The sequence below is a fragment of the Elephantulus edwardii genome, unplaced genomic scaffold (assembly GCF_000299155.1).
Source record: "Elephantulus edwardii isolate Elephantulus edwardi_28Jun2011 unplaced genomic scaffold, EleEdw1.0 scaffold00062, whole genome shotgun sequence".
Classification (NCBI taxonomy): domain Eukaryota; kingdom Metazoa; phylum Chordata; class Mammalia; order Macroscelidea; family Macroscelididae; genus Elephantulus; species Elephantulus edwardii.
In genome coordinates, this window is record NW_006399812.1 from 15,993,007 (window position 1) to 16,011,009 (window position 18,003).

Here is an 18,003-nt window from a genome sequence, read left to right on the forward strand (position 1 = left end):
GTAACTGGGGCAATGAGGGTAGATGTGTCGGGAAAATGAGAGTGGCTCAGGACAGGGCAGGCTTCAGAGCTGTTATACCTAGAATCTCAGGCTTGATATGAACAACTACATGCTCTGCATTTGATAGGCTCTGAGCCCCGTGACCTCTCGAGCCCTGTTAACCACTAGCCATGCTTTTCTGCTGGCCCTTTCTAGTCTTCATTTCTGAGATTTCACACTTCCTCCAATTTTTCTTCCCTATCTCCCTAACTAAATCCTCCTTCTCTAACAAGTCTTTAAAAGTCAAGGAGGCATTGGCCCAAAGTTTGACTCTGCATGCTTTTCTAGAATGATCCCATGAGCCTGTGACCTTAAACACCACAGGGACCTCAGTGGCATAAGTCTGTAGCAGGTGGTGTGGCCTGTAGAGAGCTCACTGCTAGCCGAAAGGGCACACCTCTGGCTGTTCAGTTCCACCAGCTACTCTACGGGAGAAAGATGAGCAAGCGATTTGCTGCCTCTGAAGAGCTGCCAAGTCAGTTCTAAATCGACAACAATGATTTTGAATAATTTCTGAATTTGTGCCAACAGCCTGGTAGCTTAATGGTAAAGAATTGCATTACCAGTCCAAAGGTACATGGTTCAAATCAACCAGCTGCTCCATGGGAGAAAAATAGGTCATTTCCTCCCATGCATTTTATTGCCTCTGAAAACCTGCTGGAGGTTTAGCTAGGGCTTGGTTCTGACTCAACAGTACACAACAGCAGCGCCTGATGTTCATACCACTTTCTCAGTCCTTGTTCCTCCAACCTCAGCCTGTGGTCCCTGGATGTCACACATGTAACTCATGAGCAAGCCCCGTACACTCTGTCTCCTAAATGGAATCCATCTACTAGTCTCTCTGGTTTAACCCAAGCTATCTCCCAGCTGAGTTCCTTCAAAATAAAAATCCTACTGTGTAAGTTGTTTCTGAGGCTGTCAATTGCATGGAAGATTATCCATCTTTCTCCCTTTGAGCTTCTCGTGGATCTGAACTGCCAGAGAAATGTGGCCTTTGGCTTAGCAGGGCAGCCCTCTACCGACGATGCCGCCAGAGCTCCCTTCTGAGCTTCTGAAGCGACGGTGCCTAAGCAGGAGCAGTGGTGGTTCAGTGGTAGAATTCTCACCTTTCATCCGGGAGACCCAGGTTTGAGTCCCAGCCAATGCATCTCCTACACAGCTATCATCCGTCTGTCAACGCAGACTTGCACTCTGCAATGATGCTGAGTGGGTTTTAGTGAGTAATTTGGACCAAGACAGATTAGGAAGAAAAGGTCTGGTGATCTGATTCTGGGAATGAGACCGTGAAAACCCTAAGAATGCACTATCTGTTTCAAGACTGGTCACGGGGATGGTGCCTGACTGGGCACGTTTCAATCTGGTTTACCAATCCAGGGGCTGACTCGATGCAGCTAAATAACAACATCAGGAACTGCTCTCATTTTCTCATGTTCAGTCTTCACTGCAGTCTTGTGAGAGAGATGCAATGACTATTTTTCACAGATGAGGAAACAGAGACCCGAAGAGATGAAATCTTTTGCCCAAGGTCACTGGATGTTCTAGGAGTGGTACTCCAGTGGTTTAGCCCAAGCTTTTACCGACTAGTAGACACACTACCACTCTGGGGCCCTGTGAGCAGGTTTCACAGTAGCAAGGCTTCATGGGAGGGATTCAGTGGTCTGTGGCGCAAGGAAAAGGAACAGGCTCATCCAGGAAGGGAAGCATCCACTCATCGAGGTCACCATTGGTGAGAACACAGTGTCACCGAACAGAGCAGGCACTGGGATCTTCCGAACACATGTGACAGAAAGTAGGGGACGGATGAAGAAATAGTGTCCAAGGATAATGAGGGATGTGAGGACAGGATGGACTGATAGTCAGAGAAGCGGCAGGCATTGAGACTGTGTGGCTTTGGAGACAGTACAGTCTCCTGTGTTGACAAGGACACACTGCGGCTGGGGGACAGGTGGCCACGGGGAGGAGGGAATGCAGATTTTCTCAGTTCCAGGGTCTGTAGACAACTCACATGCCAGAGACATTCCTTCTGGCTTCTTCTGGGTGTGAGAACGCCACCATTCTACAAGCACATCCACACTCAACTCCAGCAGGCTGAGTCGCTCACCAGCTCAACAACGGGCCTGACAATCTTCCTGTTAACCTGCCCGTTAACTCTATCTGCCTGTCTGTCTTGTCCACATTCGTCCAAGTGTCTGGCTCAGGCTAACTGCTTTGATGGATGGGAGTTATCAGTGCTACAAATCAGGGCACCCCTGGGGTGCAGAGTCTGGGAGCAGTAGGAGACGGGAGTTCAAAAGTGCTGGCCAGCATCCCCCAGAAAGGTAACTGCCCCAGGCCCAGGTCCAGTCCAGGCTGCTGAGTCCTGCAACTTGCTTTTGAGGAGCCCACGGTGTGAGCAGGGCAGTGTCTGCAGACCCAAAGGAGGATACCCAGACCTAGCAGGGTGGGTAAATTCACGAGAGCTGGAAGGGCCGCATTCCCGCTCTCTACACCGAGGTGCTGAATTTTACTTTTCCTTTTATTTATTTCTTATTCTTAAATCCGGTTTCTTTCCTTGAGGCATCTAATCTATTATTTAACATTGGATTGTACGATGGAAACTCCCAGGCAAATTGAAAATTATTTGTGTTTGAGCTTTCAGGCACCCGTTCTAGGAAATCCCAGAACCTGGGCACCAGCGAAGGAGAGTCCTGTGATTTCAAGGACCTGGGCGGGGACCGGTGGCGAACCCACAGCCCCATCAGGCCCGGGGCCCGGCCTCACTCAGGCCTCACACACCTGGAGCTCACAGCCCTGGGATCATCCATCTCTGTTCGGCATTTCACTGGGGGAAGCTGTCAACACCTCCCACCGGCCCAAGTCCCCTGAGTCCAGCAGGTGCAATCAGTCACCCTGGCCCGTGCCCACCCTGGGGGAAAGGCCTCGGTCACAGGAGAATTAATGACACAGGAACAAGGGCCCACAATCATTTTTCAGGGGGTGGGTTCTCCATGGAATTACAGCTGGACTCGCTGGCCTAATGGGACCAGAGAAAGTGAAGCCAAGAGCTGAATGGTGAGGATGGGGCAGGGCTCAGAGGTGAGGGTGAGGGGTCCTTCCCTGGAAAGCAGAGAGAAGGTCTTCGGGACCCCATCTGGGTGCCTGAAGTCTGATAGGACATTGACCTTACGGGTGACTCTGTGGATACAGGAAGGACCACCCCCCAGGTAGAAGAATGAGCTTGAACAGGTGTGAGCCCCTGCAGGAGTATTCATTCTACGTGGATGCAGGGGGATGGACATTTGAAGTGCGGAGAGGTCAAGTTCTACAACTCTGCAGGTCTTACAAAGGAGAGTGGATTTTGTGCTGAAAACACAATGAAAGACTTTGAACAGGGGAATGGGAAATTAAGGTTTCATATTTTTTAAAAAAAGAATCAAGGATGAGGTAGGGAAGCCATCGTCATACATCCATTCAAAATGGCCGAGTGGCCAGGGGTCACACCGCCAACTCAAGGGAATACAGCTGGAACCAGCTGCTCCATGGGAGTAAGATGAACAGTCTCCAGTTTACGGCCTCTGGAAATCCATTGGAGGGTCAGTTATGCATCAGTTCTGACTTGATGACAATAATAACACGCAGTGAGGCACTGTAGCAGGCACTGCAGATGTGCTGGCACCACGCCTTTGCTTCTGGCTCTTGCTTCTCATAGCATTTCTCCAGAGCTTCAATGGGATGCTGGGATCTCCCCTGCCTAGCCCTCTGCCACTTAGGCAGGTTTCTGGAGTTTCCACGGTCCTTGGCGGGAGCACTGGCATGGCGAGGGGTCTTAAAAGGTTTCCTGGACCAGCCTCTCCACAGACTTGAGAACTATTCTTCCCTCCAACCCTTCCCAGACCCCTTCATGCAGTGGCTCCCCCCACCTCCCCACCCCCTCTGCCGGCTGTCTCTTCCTGCTTGTTGTCCACCAACATTATGCCTGGTTTCATTCACCCATTTCACCCTCTGTAGCCACACATGAGCCAGAGTCAGGCCTGGAGACCCTCTAGAAAGAGCCAACAAGGGGCTGAATGATGTTTCTAGTTAGCATTCGTTTATAGCTGCAAACACTGAGTGGGTGCAGGGACAGCAGTCTAACTCCCACCAACTTCGCACCATCAAGGGGAAAGGATCTCCACTAATAGCATTAAAGCACAAAGACAATTCCCGTGAGGTCAGACATTCCCTCACACTCAACACTTCTTCCACCAATTCTAAAATCAATCATGGCACTCACTACTTCTCTGCTGGGTTTGGCAATCCATTGCAATGGCCACACAGAACTTAAACACAATATTCACAATTAAGGAGTTTATATGGGAGCTCTGGGGGTCTATTGGGTAAGAAGTTGCACTGCCAACCCAAAGGCAGACAATTCAAATCCACTAGCTGTTCCAAGGGAGAAAGATGGTCAATCTGGCATTTTAAAGCCTCTGAAAACCTGCTGGAGCATCAGCTATTTGACCTTTCAGCATCAGTGAGAGAGAAAGAACAGGTTCTAAACCAACTTTGAAAACACTCAGGATATAGTGTCATCAGGACAGCTCCTTATTGGGTCTCTGTTCTTTGGCCTCTGCCTTGCTTGGGCAAAAGCTCCTTTAGTGTTGTCAATGATGTGCCCAGAGCACTTCCAGTCTGCCAGTAATCCTAGGCCCAAACACCCTCAGCTCCAGCTCCCTGGGTCGGGAGCCCGCTGCCCTGTCACACCATCTCTGACTCAGCCAGCTCTGCCGCCATCGTTGCAGCTGGGACTAGTATTTCTTGGGCGATCTCACTGTCTTGTCCTATCTCTCCGGTGTTAAAAGTTCTCTGTCCTCCGCCCCCGCCGCGGGTCCCAGCAGCACGGCGGCGGGCAGAGAGGCAGTGCCAGAGCAACCCAGCTTCGCGAAGGCTCTGTGCGCGCGCCACAGCCCACAGGCACCCGCACGAGCCCTTCCTGCCGCCAACGTGTGCAAGAGGAAGGTCAGCTCCGCTGAGGGTGCGGTGAAGGAGGAGCCCAAGAGGAGATCAGCGAGGCTGTCAGCTAAGCCCCCTGCAAAAGTGGAAACGAAGCCCAAAAAGGCAGCAGGAAAGGAGAAGTTTTCTGACAAAAAAGTGCAAACAAAAGGGAAATGGGGAGCAAAGGGAAAACAGGCTGAAGTGGCTAACCAAGAAACTAAATAAGATTTACCTGCAGAAAATGGAGAAACTAAAAACGAAGAGAGTCCAGCCTCTGATGAACCCGGAGAAAAAGAAGCCAAGTCTGATTATTATTTGTCTACCATGTCTTGTCAGTGGTCTCTGTATCTCCTTTCTTGTACAATCCAGAGAATATTTTTATCAACTATTTTGTAAATGCAAGTTTTTTAGTAGCTCTAGAAACATTTTTAAGAAGAAGGAAATCCCACTTCATCTCATTTTTAAGTGTTATTTTTTTAAAGAGGTGAGATCATTTGCTGGTTGTTTATTTTTTGGTACAACCAGAAAATGTGGGATGTTAAAATTGGGGGGGGGGGGCTTTGGATGTCAGTGTAACATTCCATGGGAAAAGGGGACAGTTTTTATATCTCATAATACATAGTATACTTAATGACAATTTGGAGTCATAGTCATGCATTTATGACTTGAGCATTTTAAATTAAGTCTATTTTCCATGTTTTTTAGATACATAAATTGGAACATTGCTTAGTAAAATTTCTTCTTAAACATAACTACTTCCTTTTCATGGCTTTCTCCCTGTCAGAACTAAGTGGACTCTGTAACATCTTTGGTCTTGGTAGTCCAGTTTTCCTAATAACTTTGTTATGTGCTGTGAACGGTTGAAAATTTGAACGTGTAGTGTGTGTGATAGTAAATTGTGAATTAGTGGGACTTAATGATGTGACAGTTTATCAACAATTGAAGATATTGGTACTTATTTTCTTCTTTATGAAAACTTTCCTCCAAATTTAAAGCTGGAAGGTCACTGGAATTTAGAAAAGAATTAGAACTACACGGCTTTTTAGATTTTTGGTACGTGCATTAAGAATTGTGTACAGGTTGTTCATAATGTCTCCGTAGTGGCCCTCAAACAACCAATAAAATACAAATCATGAAAGGAAAAAAAAAAGGTCTGTGTCTTTTAACAAAGAGATCTTAGGTCCAAAGGATGCACTACTTTCTCAGGTTCATGAAATCCTCATTTTCCGCTTCTGGACCAGCTCAACTTAAGCTGGTAGGATGAACAAACTGAACAATCTCCTTGTCATAGTTGACTTAACAACAACCAGCCATGAGAGTTACAAAGACAATAACTTAGACGAATCACATCAAGTAATTCACTGTACTATAATTCTAGATCTCACACACATGCCCACACCACACACACAAACACACACAGAGTAACTTTTTAAAAGAGAGGATGTAAAAGCAGCATATTTGGACAATAATAGTTAGAATTGGAACTTGCAAGAGCTGGGCCTTTTGGGTGTGAGAAACCTGTTTCACAATTTCAAGTGAAGAAGGACTAGGCAGTAGGCTGTCCTGTGGAAGCCCAGGACAGGAAGACACACAGCTCATGGAACCCAGCACCCTCTGAGAGCTATCTGGGCCCAGAAATGCTGCGGGTGCCCCACGCACATCACTGACAGTACTGTGAGCCCCTGTGCACAAGAGGGCCTGGCTGTATCTCTCTATTCCTGGTCCCAAGAAAACTCTGATGCACTTAAAAGTGCCATCTCTAGACAAAGCTCTAGTAGAAATTGCAGACAGTGGAGCAAAAGTTTTTGTAGAAAATGCTCCCTGCATTATATGAGCTGCTGTCAAAGGACCTTCTAAAACTTAGCTATCTACTTTTCCCCACCAACTTGGAGCCCTTGAAGGCCTCCTGGGAGCAGGACTTCTAAACCATAGAGAAGGCTGGGGGGCCACTCTATGCAAGGCCACTTCTGCTGGCTATAAATGAAGTCTCCAAAACCAGAGGGAGCACACAGCTTCTCTTACAATTGAATGTATTTATGCCAGAGACAAAATGGAATTCTATTTAGGCAAGAGATGTGCTTATGTTTACAAAGCAAAAAATAATACGGTGACTTCTGGTGGCAAATCTAAAAAAACCAGAGTCATGTGGGGAAAGGTAACTCCTGCCCATTGAAAAAGTAGCCTGGTTCAGGCCAAGTTTTGAAGCAACCTTCCTGCTAAGGCCATTGGACACAGAATCTATGTAATGCTGTATCTCTTGAGGATTTAAACTTACTGAAAAATAAATAAGCAAAGTTATGGATTTGTTAAAAAAATAACTAGATCCCTTTGTTCATCAAAAGACTTCTCCAAAAGAGTGTCAAAGGGAACTTAGAGACAGGGAGAAATATTCAGTAACCATATGTTACACAAGCAATTATTCTCTAATATTTACAGAAAACCACAGTACCTCAACATGGAAAAAGCAAACAGCCCAAGTCCAACATGGGCATCAGGTGTGGAAATATCCTGCACCGAAGCTGACATTCAGATGGCCAAAAAATACATGGGGAAGTGTTCAAGATCATTAGCTATTAGAGAGATGCAGATCAAAACCACAATGAGATATCATCTCTCCCCAGCAATGATAGCAACAGGTTCAACAAGACAGCAAACAACAAATGCTGGCCATGTTGTGGAGAGATTGTGACTCTCTTACTCTGCTGATGGGAAAGTCAAACGATGCCACCACTATGGAAAACAGTCAATACTTGCTAAAAATTTTAAAAATAGACATATCATTTAATCCAGCAATCCCACTGTGTGGTTATTGTTATGTGTGTTGAGTTGAAACTAACTCATAGTTGACCCTCCAGTAGATTTTCAGAGACTGTAAATCACATGGGAGGAGATTGCCCAACACCTTAACAATAGGCCACCAGAGGCCCCTAAACATCCCACCACTAAGTATATGTTGTTATTATGTGCTGTCGAGTCACTCGTAACTCATAGTGACCCTATGCACAACAGTTCTGAACCCTGCTCTATCCCGAGCCAAACTGGTACACCAACCCCCATTACCCTGTCACTGAATAAATCCATCTCAAGAGTCTTCCACTCTTGTGCTCTCCCTCCATCTTCCCAAGGACTGGTTCTTTCTTGCAACATGCTCAAAGTATGTCAGATGAAGCTTCAGAATCCTTGCTTCCAAGGAGCAAACTTGTTTCACCCTCTCCAGGACAGACCTGTTTCTTCTCTTAGCAGTCTATAGTATATCACGGACTAGTATATATCCTAAATAAATAAGAGCTTTGACACCCATGTTTATTGCAGAGAGTGCTGGTAGTATTCATAGGAAGTTGCACTGATAAACCCAAAACCCTGGTCTTTGGTGTTTATTGCAGCATTATTTACAATAGCAAAAACAAATCAAGTGCCCATCAACAGATAGTAGCTAAGGAAACTATGGAACATTCACCCAATGGAGTATTAAGCAAAACTAAACAACATGCCTCTGGAAACTCTATGAACCTTGAAAAATGACGATAGTTATAGAAAGGCTTCAGGCCTTTTGTTCATAGGGTCACTATGAGTAGCGCTTGACTTGACCGCAATCAACAACAACAAAGAATGATAAAGAAATTCTAGAAATATTGCTGAATATACATGAATCTATAGGAAATTACAATGAATAACATAAGCCAGTCATTAAAGGACAATTCTTGTCTATCTGTACTGTTAGAGGCTAAAGAGGAAAGAAAAGAAAGCTGTGCTCCATCCTCATCATCCTTGACTTTGAGGATGCAGCTCCCCACAGTGGTATTATGAGTGTCTTCCAATCTGAGGGACTCTCGTCTTTGGTACTATATCAGGAATATTCCACTGCCTGTTCGTAAGAGGCGGCTTAATGGCATTGTCAACTCATAGGTAGTTGGTTCAAATCTACCAACTTCTTGGTGGAAGAAAGACAAACAATCTCCTTAAATGCAACTTGGAATCCCCTGGGTCATCTAGGAATTGATTCCAACTTGACAGCACATAACACCTTTGATAATATGAGTTTCTGATCCTGCTTCTTAGTCTATCTTAGGTTGGAAACTCACCACCATGCATGGCCTTGCTGGTGATTCAAATACCAACCTCACAACTTTCAGCATCACAGTGACACACAAGCTACCACAGTGTGACAAACGAACAGACAAGAGGCCTTGGCAGAACCAACCTGCTTGGGTAATTAAATCGCCTTTGGAGCAAGCAGTTCTGAAGGCCTTAGCTTTCTCTGCTCTCCTCCTGGAGATGGGGCCTCTTTTAATGCCATTAAGCAGGTCCTCTAACTTTAGCTTGTAACAGTTCCAGCCTCATTTTCAAACTGTTAGTCAAGTTTAGCATCAGCCACTTCATTCCACTGTCACTATCCACTCACTCCTCACTTATCATCATGGCTGGGTTCCAAAGACCAGTCTGTTGCGTGAAAATCAACATTATGTAGAAGATACTGCATGAGTGCATTATTACATAACTGACAAATTGCATTGTTGTGTCACTATCAAAACAATGAGAACCATAGTCCAGCCAAGTTGACACATAACTTTAACTATCAAAGCCAGCATTATTCTCACCTGATCCCTTGGCATTTATTATTGACAGGTGTATGTTGTTAATGCTCAGAATAGTTGCATAGTTGTTGTTAGGTGCCATCAAGTAGAACTCACAGCAACCATATAGACAATAGGTCTGAACCCTGTCCTATCCTGAAGACTTTTTAATAATATAAATGCAACATGTCTGGTAATGGGGTAGTTGATGAGTGATGCATATAGGTGTAATTACTTTTCCTCTGATCTTGCTCATTTTTTGATACATTGCCTCTACCACTGCATTTCCTTCCACTGATAAGTAATGCCAATTCACCAGATTTTAACAACTACACTGTCACTATATGTCAGGTTATCTGTGTTCTACCTACCACCAGGGCCGACAAGGGGAGAGGTGGCCCACCCCAGCATTTGCTTCCTTAGTCTGCTTCATTATTCACGGTTTCAGCCTGAGTTCCCTAGGAAGCAGAACTCATGATCGATATTAGCATGAAGCAACACAAATTTATTATCTTCTGCTTGTCTCCACTAGGAGTGCAAGCAAGGCTGGATTCCATCTGGAGGCTGGAGGAGAGAAGCTACTGACTTGCATCTTCCTGCTTCCTGCTGTCCTTGGCTGTGGCTTCTTCCCTGAACACTCCAGTCTCTGCTTCTGTCATCTCATCTTCTCTGACCCTGTTTTCTCTCCCTCTCTCTCTCCCCTTCCCTGCCCCCAATAAGGGCCCTTGTGCTCATACTGTGCTGACTTGGATACTCTCCCCATATCATGGTCCTTTTTTTACATCTGCAAAGTATTTCTTACCATGTAAGAATACATACTTGAATGCTGCAGCAATTAAGATACTTCTTTTTTTCTCTGTCGATTTGAAACTGACTCCTAGGTGACCTTCCAGCGGGATTTTTACAGTTACAAATCACACAGAAGGAGGGGGCTCATCTTTCTCCCACCAAATCACTGGCAGATTCGAACTGTCAGAGAAGTGCTGCCTTTTGGTTAGCAGCTCAGCTCCCTACAGACTAGGCCACTAGAGCTCCCTGTGGACCTTTTTGGGAGGTTATTCTTTTGTCTACTGTAAATGCAATCTCATTAAAGACTTCCATATGGCGCTTTAAAGCTGGGTGACCTTTCAAAATTGTGTTGCCTTGAGATGAGTGTGCTGGATTGTCCGCTGTCTTTATTTGTTTATTTCTGGGTTACTGTGGGCAAAGACATTGTTTTGGTTAGGGCACTCTGGTGGCCAAGTGGTAAAGAGTTAAGCTGCTAACCAAAAGGCACGTAGTTTGAATCCACCAGCAGTTCCATGGGAGATATATGGGCAATTACCTTTCATGTGATTTACTGCCTCTGAAAACTCGCTGGAGGGTTATGGGTTAGTTCTGACCTTACAGCAATAACTTTGACTTTGATGTGGGTGTGCAAACAGACTAGAGGTGCCTCAGAAGACAGATCTGGTAATTGACTTGATGACAACTACCAGCAACTTTCATTTGTATTGATGACATAACTGACTAGTTAATGTTTTTTTTTGTGTGTGTGTATGTGTGCATATGTGTGTGTTCTTTCCATTTTTTTTTAAAAAATTATTTTCTTGTTATTTCAGCGAAGATGTACAAATAATACTGAATCTTCATTCAGCCATTCATACGAATTTTGTTTTCCAACATTAATTATAATCAATTAATGTAATTAACAAATACAACACCTGTTCAACTTCTATTGCATACTGCTGTTTCCCTTACCCAGCTTAATAACTGTCCATTGTTTATGTATTACTTTTTACTCCCTTCTCCCTCCTTCTTATCTCTAGTAACAATTCAAGAATGAGTCTGTGTGAAAACCACACCATAATACATTGTGCCTCATTCATATACAGTGTGTTTTATTTCTGTGTCATCCTTATGCAGGGGCCATGCTAATCTTCTCTGTATCATTCAAATTTTAGTATATGTGCTGCCAAAGGAAGCACTGCAAAGTATTTTATACAATATTTCATTTACACTGTTTCACATACATTGTCTTTTCCATACTTACTATTAATCTATGCCTGTTACTACCGCATCTTTTCAAGTTCTCATTGAATCTTTCCTATTCCTTCACCCCCTCCCACCCACCCACTAATCTCTGCTCTCCTAGTGATTCCCATCTTTCTCCCTTTCCCTTTTGGATGTTTATACACATCTTACTAAGTTATCCTTTCATTTTTACAATAATGGTTTTATGCAGTATTTGTCCTTAAGAGACTGAGTTCTTTCATTCAGCATAATGCTTTTCAGACTCTCCTATGCTATATAGTATTTTACAAAATTATTGTTCTGATGGGAACCAAGATGGTGGCAGTGGAGGAAACAGCATAAGGAGCTGGAGGAGCAGCAAGCTGCATAGAAATGGGCTACCAGAGAGACCAATGTGGCACTCAGCGATCAATGAAGCATGACACAGACAGTAGGAATTTGAGTCAGAACGTTTATTAAAATAATTAATTTGGGAGCCACAGGAGCAGTGAGCTGCAGCACCAGCAGAAGCCACCAGCTGAGCTGCTGTGGGACCCCCTACCAGGAGCAAGCAGATCAGCTGAAAATTGACTGAGTTTTCTTAAGCCCTGCTGACCCACCAGGAGCAAGTATGCTGATAGGAATTTGACTGAGTTTTCTTGGGTCCCACTGACTGGCCAGGAGTGAGTGGGTCGGTAGGAATTTGGTTAAGTTTTCTTAAGCCCTGCTGGAACCAGGGCTCCACTGAAGCAGGAGTCATTGGGCAAGGGCACCGGGGAATGTCACTGGGCAAGGACCTCTGAGTGAGAGCCACTGGTTGAGAGATATATAGCTGGAATTTGAGTAGGGACTCCACTCATGATCACACCCAAACAGCTGAAATCTGAGTGATGTCAGCACAATGTAGTTGCCCCACCACCTGTGCATGCCCTGCCCCAAATTCGGCTCCACACCTGTGCCTACACGTCCAGTCAATAAAATTGTCTTTAATCTGGAGCACGTTGATCTGACATAGTTACAAGATGCTGCTCTCAGAGGCCCTGAACTGAACCTTCTCTTGAGTCAGAAGTTCAGAGAGAAACACAGGTGAGGTAGCTACCCCACCAATTTCTAGAGCATTGTCTTCAGATCAAGAACCTATCAATGTCATGAAAGAAGCAAGCTATCTCACACCCTATACAAGTACAAAGCAAGATGTCATCCTCCCAAAAGGTGACCCTGTATCAATGGATTTCCTAAAGCCAGAAAGTCTGATGGAACTTTCTGACACAGAATTTAAAAGAACAATGATTGAATATTTTCAGTGGTTGAAAGACAAACTTGAAGAATCACAGGACATTGCAAGCAAAAACCAGGTTGTTGTTGTTGTTGTTATGTGCTGTCGAGTCACTTGCAACTTATAGCGATCCTATGTACAATAACCCTAAACCCTGCTCTACCCTGTGCCAATTGCACTGCCACTGACACATTCACTCCGATTACCCCAGTCACTGAATCAATCCACCTCATAGAGGGCATTCCCCTCTTGCACCATCCCTCCACCCTCCCAAGCATGATGTCCCTCTCCAAGGACCTGTCCTTCCTTACAACATGCCCAAAGTATGTTAGAAAAAGCCCCAGAATCCTTGCCTCTAAGGAGCAGCCTGGTTTAGCCCTCTCCAGGATGAATATGTTTGTTTTCTTGGCAGTCCATTGTACATTCAATACTCTTCTCCAGCACCACACCAGGAGGAGCTTAAAAAGAAAAAAATCCAAAGTAATGCAGATAAAACAAACAAGACATTAGTGGCACTGCAAGAACAAGAAACCACAATCAAAATTATGAGGTCCAATGTTACAGGTGCTGTCAACATGATGGAGGGACACATGAACAGAGTTGAAGAGATGAAACACTGAACCAATGTAATAGAAGGTAGAATTGTCATCACTGATCTACTAGAGCAAAAAGCAGAATAAAAAAAGGAAGGAAGAATAAAGTGGGACACAAAAAAGAGAAATAACATGCAATCATTGGAATCCCAGAACAGGAAGAAGCAAGAAAAGGCACTGAAAAAGTTGTGGAAGAATTACTAGAAGAAAACTTCCCAGGCATAATAAAGAATGAGAAAATATATATTCAAGAAGCTGAGCAAACACCATGTAGAACAGACCCCCAAAAGAAAAACATCAAGGTATATCATAGTCAAATTTGCCAGAACCAACGATAAGGAGAGAGTTTTGAAAGCACTGAGGGAGAAACAAAGAGTAACCTATAAGGGAGAGCAAATAAGATTAAATGCCAATTTCTTAGCAGAAACCATGCAAGTAAGAGGCAGTGAAATGACATATATCTAACACTCAAAGAACTCAACTGTCAACCAAGAATATTGTACCCAGCAAAATTGCCCATCAAATATGAAGAAGAGACCAAGATATTCTCAGAAAAACAGAACTGAAGGGAGTTTGTAAAAACAAGACCAGCATTGCAGGAAACACTGAGAGATGTCCCTCTTACAGAGGTGCCACAGAAAGCAGGCTTGACCAAAATAACTAGCAACAACACCAAAAAGAACTCAACAAAATGACAGCCATAAAACCTGCCTTTCGATAATCACACTGACTGTGAATGATTTGAATGCACCACTGAGGAGAAATAGAGTAGCAGATTGGATTAAAAAAAACAACCAATCAATATACTGTCTAAAAGAGACACACCTGAAAAGTGAAGATAAAGTAAGACTAAAAATAAAAGGATGGGAAAAATATATACCAATCAAAGGACAACCAGAAAAAAAGCAGGAGTCGTGATAGTAATCGCTGATACAATAAATTTAATTGCAAAAACCATCACAACAGACAAGGAAGGTCACTACATAATGCTTAAAGTGTCAATAGAACAAGAGTACATAACAATAATAAATATCCATGCACCAAATGAAAGACCTACAAAATATATCAAACAAATATTAACAAAACTGAAAAAGTAAATAGGCAACACTACTATAGTACTTGGAGACATCAATACACCCCTCTCAAGAAAAGATACAACTACCAGAAAAAAGAAAAACACACATACCCTCAACAAAGATGCTGAAGAATTAAACCACACAATAACTTGACCTTAAAAATCTTTATAGGCTAATGCACACACACAAAAATCTCACAATATACCTTCTTCTCCAATGTGCATGGAACATTCTCCAGAATAGATCACATTTTAGTCCATAGAAATAGTACAAAGCATCTTCTCAGACCACAATGCTACAAAATTAGAAATAAACAACAAGAGGATAAAGGAGAAACAAAAACAACCCTGCATTTGGAAGCTGAACAACATGACTGGGTACTAGAAGAAATAAAAAATTAAATTAAAAATTTTCTTACCACAAATGACAATGAAAACACCACTATCCAAAACCTCTGGGAAACAGCCAAAGCACTAATCAGAGGTCAATTTATAGCAATAAGCAAACATATTAAAAGGGAGGAAAATATGGCCATTGACTCTCTAATCCAATATCTCCAACAAATTGAAAAAGAGCAGCAAGAAATCTTGACACCCTCTAAGAAAATCGAAATTATAAAAATTAGAGCAGAAATAAATTAAATAGAAAACAGCAAAACAATCAAAACCATCAACAAAAGTGGGAGTTGGTTCTTTGAAAAAGTCAATAAAATCAACAAACTACTAGTAAAACTAACAAAAGAAAAGAAAGAAAAGACACAAATAATCTGAATAAGAGATGAAATGGCCAATTTCACAACAGAACCAACTAAAATAAAAAGTCTAACACTGGAATATTATGAAAAAATTATACTCAAGCAAATATGAAAACCTAGAGGAAATGGACGAATACTTAGAAATTTACAACCTACCTAAACTGACACCAACTGAAATTGAACACCTGAACAGATCCATTACAAAAGAAGAAATTGAAAACAACTTCCAGCAAAAAAAATTCCTGGACAGATGGTTTTACAAGGGAATATTATCAAACATTCAGAGAAGAACTGTCATCAATTCTACATAAACTGCTTAAGAAAACTGAAAAAGATGGAATTCTCCCAGACTCATTCTATGAAGCAAACATATCCTTGATACCAAAGCCAGGTAAAGACATCACCAAAATAGAAAACTAGACGCCAATATCTCTCATGAATATTGATGCAAAAATCCTGAATCCAGTCTTGGCCAATAGAATCCAACAATACATCAGAAAAATAATTCACCATGACCATAATAAGTATGCAAGAATAGTTCAACATAAGAAAAACAATCAATATAATTAATCACATAAACAAAGCAAAGAACAAGAACCACATGATTCTATCAAATGATGCAGAAAAGGCCTTTGACAAAATTCAACACCCTTTCCTGATTAAAATACACAACGAAATAGGATTAGAGAATTTTTTAACATAGTAAAAAGTATATATGCAAGCCCAAGAGCCAACATTGTTCTCAATGGAGAGAGATCAAAGGCATTCCCCTTGAGAACAGGAACTAGGCAAGGACGCCCACTATCACCTCTCTTATTCAGTAAGTATTGGATAGTATTGGATGTCTTAGCAACAGCAATAAAGCAAGAGAAGAAAATAAAAGGTATCCAAATTGGCAAAAAGGAGGTAAAATTATCTCTATATGTGGATGATACTTAGAAAAGCCTAAAGACTCAGCAAGAAAATGACTGGACACGTCACCAAAGAAGACATTCAGATAGCAAACAAACATATGAAGAAATGTTCAAAATCCCTAGCTCTAAGAGAGATGCAAATCAAAACAACTATGAGATATCATCTCACCTCAGCAAGAATGGCAGAATTTAACAGAACAGCGAACATCAAATGCTGGCGAGGTTGCAGAAAAACTGGAACTTATTGATTATTGGTGGGAGTGTAAACTGGTGCAACCACTATGGAAGGTTATAAGGTGCTTTCTCAAAAAGTTGCAAATAGAAATACCATTTGACCCGCAATTCCACTCCTGGGAATTTACCCTCAAAAATCATAACTGCCACCCTAGCAGATATGTGCACACCCATGTTTATTGTGACTTTGCTTGCAACAGCAACGAGTTGGAAACAACCCAAGTGCCCATCAACAAACGAATGGAAAAGCTCTGAAATACTATGCAGCATTGAAAAACAAGGAACTCATGAAATGTTATGCAAAATGGGTGACCATGGAGGACATTATGCTGAGTGAAATATCTCAGTCACAAAAGGACAAATATTGCATAGGGCCACTGTTGTAAAATGGGACTGATGTCATGGTTGAGGGAAGACAGAAAGAGAAGGGAGGAATGATGTATATTGCATTGAAATAGATGGGGGAGATAACTGTTTAAAAGGGATATATGATTGGGTATTCTTGTCATTACTGAAGTCCAGAGTGAAAGCTGAATAGTGGACTTGGGGGGAGAGATTGCACGAAAATGAAAGAGTTTTTTCTTTTTCTTTTCAAGGAGAGGAGTAAATTTGGGGGAGGGGGTGGGCAGTGAGAAAAGTGCAACAATGAATGACTGGAAACCCTAAGTCTCTGTAAACTTTCATTAAAATGAATAAAAATTTTTTAAAAACCCTACTGGACATAGTTGACTAATTCAACAATGTGGCAGGATACAAGATTAACATACAAAAATAAATTAGATTTCTCTACAGTGACAAAGAGAATGCAGAGCTGGAGCTAAGGAAAATAATACCCTTTACAATAGGTAATCACAGGATTAAATACTTGGGAGTAAATCTAACCAGAAGCACAAAGGATCTATTCAAAGAAAATTACAGAACATTACTACAAGGAACAAAAAGAGACCTGGAGGAGTGGAAGAATATCCCTTGCTTATGGTTAGGAAGACTCAATATTATGAAAATGACAATACTACCAAAGGCAATTTACATGTTTTGTGCAATCCCAATACAAATACCAATCCCGTTCTACAAGAAGATGGAAAATTCAATCTCCAATTTCATTTGGAATGGAAAGAGGCCCCGAATAAGCAAAGCACTCCTTAAAAAGAGAAACAAAGTAAGAGGCATCTCACTCCCTGATTTCAAACCCTACTACCTTTCCATGGTGGTCAAGACAGTGTGGTACTGGTACAATGACAGACATATAGATCAGTGGAATAGACTTGAGAATCCAGAAATTAGCCCATCTACCTATGGTCAACTGATTTTTGACAAGGAGATGAGATCAGTTAAGTGGGGTAATGACAGCCTTTTTAACATATGGTGTTGGCAAAATTGGAAAACTATCTGCAGAAAGCTCAAGCAAGATCCACATCTCACTTCATACACAAAAACCAACTCAAAGTGGATCATGGACCTAGGAACAGATTAGAAGTGATATATGATTGAGTATTGTGGTTAGCTCAGGAATCCAGAATTAAGGTTGCATAGAGAAGTGTACTCGGGGTGGGGGGTGGGGAGGAGGGGACGTGGGAATTGTATACTAATGAAGGAAT

The 18,003-nt window shown here is 42.6% G+C and overlaps 1 pseudogene; it reads left to right on the top strand.

Annotated features, from left to right (window-relative positions):
* The first annotated feature begins 1,063 nt into the window (after positions 1-1,063).
* LOC102848522 overlaps positions 1,064-18,003 on the top strand; it is a 22,570-nt pseudogene continuing 5,630 nt past the window's right edge.